This window comes from Salvelinus namaycush, chromosome 5, assembly GCF_016432855.1.
Source record: "Salvelinus namaycush isolate Seneca chromosome 5, SaNama_1.0, whole genome shotgun sequence".
NCBI lineage: Eukaryota > Metazoa > Chordata > Actinopteri > Salmoniformes > Salmonidae > Salvelinus > Salvelinus namaycush.
The window spans coordinates 53668091-53671958 of record NC_052311.1 but is presented as its reverse complement, the minus strand read 5'-3'; the positions used below and the strand labels follow the sequence as shown (position 1 = coordinate 53671958).

The 3868-nt window shown below is 44.1% G+C and overlaps 1 non-coding gene across 1 annotated transcript; it reads right to left on the bottom strand.

Annotated features, from left to right (window-relative positions):
- Nucleotides 1-957: 957 nt before the first annotated feature.
- trnat-ugu lies at nt 958-1030 on the bottom strand. The gene has a single exon. It is a non-coding gene; the product is annotated as a tRNA-Thr (tRNA).
- Between the last annotated feature and the right edge of the window lie 2838 nt (nt 1031-3868).

Sequence of the window (3868 nt, the reverse complement as noted above, 5' to 3'; positions counted from 1 at the left end):
CAGGTGAAGAAGCCGGATGTGGAGGTCCTGGGCTGGCGTGGTTACACATGGTCTGCGTTTGTGAGGCCGGTTGGACGTACTGACGAGGGGAGAGTGAAACAAATGCTCAAGTAGGACTGCTTTCCTACTGCCATATACAATAATACATTGATCTCTGCCAGAAAAAGATCAATGGATATAAAATGCAGAAACAAATCAAATATGTAGTGGTGACATGATCAAATACAACGACATCCACAGTTTTCACACATTCATCTCATATGTCAACATTGGTTGCATTGGTCTCTCAAGCAAGGCCCTTCCCAAGGGGACAAAGCTCCACACACGCCCCACCCCGGCTCCCGATCCAGGCATTGAAGATGTTAATAAAATATCTGTTTGTTATCTGCCCACAGGTGGAACAGTTGGCTACTCTGGCGAATTTCAATGATGTGCTGTCTGTCCATCAAATCGTGCGGCATTGAATGATCATTGAGAGGCAAAATAACAGTTGTATGTTGTTAATACGCACATTGTTTTAATCCAATGCAATGTGTAGACAAGACTGCATGTTAGGCTACACAGGTTGTCACGGAGGCAGTTTAGTGCTGCTGGAGCACACATCAGCCGGGCCAAAACATATGACCCCTCGAGGAAGGCCCCAGCGTGATCTGAACTCACAACCCCTGATTTACAAGACCAGTGGTCTAACCACTGAGCTATGGAGCCATGACTGATGCTATTAAACCCAGTAACTCGCCACAAAAATGTAACAATAAATATAGATGCTCTTCTGGGTGTTTGTGAGAGAGCTTGCATCATTAATGTCATTTTTGTGCTGGCTGTTCTGTTGACACGAGACATAAGCTACTACAACAACATAATTATTCACAAGGTATGTATGTATACATGGGGAGCAGAATTGAACACAAATCGGGATTGTACTGACCTGGATTAAAACATGTGACCCTTTTGTCAAGGCCCCAGTGAGAATTGAACTCACGACCCCTGGTTTACAAGACCAGTGCTCTAACCACTGAGCTATGGAGCCTTACCTACTCACACCTTGAGACAACAGGCCATTTACATATTATAACGGATCTTGCCAGTTAAAAGACAGAAGGCCACACCTCATGCCACTCAGCTGTTAGTGCAGTCTGGCCCAACCAGCTAAACAGGTTGTTAGCATATGAAGCAAAGTCAACTACTCTAGGCTTGAGTGTCTGCTGGTTTTCAGTCTTTCTGTTACATCATGATCTACATGAGATTTAGACCAGAGAAACATAATACACATTTTTACATGCCAATTGGACCTGTGCAATAAAACACACACACACACACACACATCTGTGGCACTGCCAGGACTTGCCACTAGAGAGCAGCAACAGACCATAAAATCCTTTGCCATTGCCAGAGAACAGCCTACAAATGATCACTGCATTATATTGTCTGTTGCTGTGCTCTAGTGGTGAGTCCTAGCAGTGCCACAGAGAGTGTTTATTAGTCACATGCGCAGGGTTGCAGATGTAAATGCAGGGTACAATGAATATCTTAAGCTCCTACAGTGCAGGTCAAAGGGAAGTGAATGAAACAATAGCAACATAATAATAATTACATATTTACAACTAACATGATAAATGTCCATTGGGTGGGGGCAGGTAAAATGTCAGATGAGGTGGTGGGGGGGGGCGGGGGGTTAGGGGGAGCATCAATGTATAAACTTTATCTCCACTATAAAAAGCATCTAGACATTATCTCCCATTTCTTTTAGACTAGCATTTAGTTCTCAACAGTAGAGATTTGTATAAACTGGTCTGTCTCTCCGGCCTTTTCAATATTGAATTGCGATCTCCACCGTCTCATATAAAGTGAATGTGTCGGAACGAGACAGACAGCAAATTGAGCTGGTTGTCATACAGTAGCAACATACAAAACTTTTTTTCAGTTGGCTGGCTACTTTTTTTCAGTTGGCTGCCAAAACTAAAATGGATGAGTGGAACATTTTTGGCAGCATGACTATGGAATAATTGGGAAAAAGAGATGGCAATAATACACAGGCATACAGATTTGTGGGATACTGAATTGAATGACCTAGAGAAAAGCCGCAACGGGGGAAAAAACACAGTTAAGAATACAAACTGGGCTGTGCGTTGCTTCGAGGGCTGTCTAGCAGAGAAGAAAAAAGTTGTTGACTTCAAAACTGTCACTAAGGAAGAGTTTACCATTGTTCTCCGACAGTTTTATGGAAATGTACGAAATGGGAAGGGGGAAGAGTACAGCATAAGTAGCTACCTGGCACTCCGGAGTGGGGTCAACGGGTTTCTAAATGACCCAACCACCAGTCACAGCTAGTTCCTTATGAAGGACACTGAATTTACCACCTCGAATCATGCATTTCTGGCCAACATCAAACAGCTAAGGCAAGGAAAATATATCACAAACAGCCACCCTCCCATCACTGATAAGGACATGGCCCAGCTCCAAAACTGCCAGGCTCTGAATCCCGGTACACCAAGGGGTCTGGTCCAGAAAGTATGGTTCGACCTCCAGTTAAATCTGGGTCAAAGAAGAAAAGAGGGGAACAGACAACTAAAGCCCAACTCATTCCTTGTAAAAACAGACAAGAACAGTCTAAGGTATGATGTTCATAGCCTGTTTGTTTTATTTCTAAGTTGCACTCGTAATAGGCTACTGGAAAGCAATATTATAACAACGCATTCTCTCTCTCAGATACGCCACTCTCGCATATAAACGAGGCCACAAAGAATCGTCTGGACCCAAGGGAGAGAGGCAGGGAGTCCAAGAGGGGATTCATGTTCGAGCAGCCAGGGAACCCACTATGCCCGGTGGCATGACTGGAGAAATATCTACTGAAATGCCTGGAGAACAGCCTTGCATTTTATCTCCACCCAAGGAGAGGAGTGTATCGGGGACTCGATCTGGAACACGTCAGTGCCGATGGGCGTGAACTATCTGGCAGCACTTCTACCCAAGATCTGCAGGGCAGCGGGAACAACTACATACACAAATCCCAGCATCAGGACCACGACAGTCCAGAAACTGGCCAATGCTGGTTTAGATGCGACGGAGATTATGTCAGTGAGTGGGCGTCGGTTCCAGTCAATGAGTTCAGCCCCTCGCTACTTGAGTGACAGCTAGCAAGAATCAGAGAAGAGCGAGAGAGAGCGCAATGACGTGGTGCACACATCTGCACATATGTGATGTAGTACGCAATTGTCGGGGACAAGTTTTGGCTCATGAGCGCTACTTTCAGAACTACTGGCTAAAAAGTATTCAAAAGTACGGGAAAATCCCTTTAAACTATATGTACAGTAGCACCAAATGTTCCAATAGAATAACATTCTAAATGTTGATACTTTCGGTGCTTTAAAAAATATTAAATCTCAATCTAGGTTGCCAAACTCACACAGAAACAAGCCTGGGCAGGATAATGAATAGCTTTAACACAGGAATAGTGTAAAACACAAAAACAAGTTGAATCTTACATCTAATGAAGGAATGAATGAGTCATGGGGGTTCTGGTCCTCAAGGGCCTCAAGGAGGGAGCTGTTGTTTTCCCCCGTGTTGTCACAATTAATTGTCACAAATGTATTAACTCACGGCCTTTTTGCAATTATATGGTGTGGTTTAGTATGGGTATAAGTGATTTTCTGTCTACATTGGTCTGGGTTTAGTTCAGCTGTCCTGTTGCACCTACCCAAAATGACCACTAGAGGGTACCAAACATCCACAGGAGTGCCTGCTTTCTTCCCCCTGCTATTTGAAGCTTATTCTTCTCTGTTCCAAATACCCATATTGTTCCATTTGTCCTCTCCTCCAATCAGAGCTTCAGCTTGTTCCAAATTGGGGAAAGAGAGCAAAAACCCAC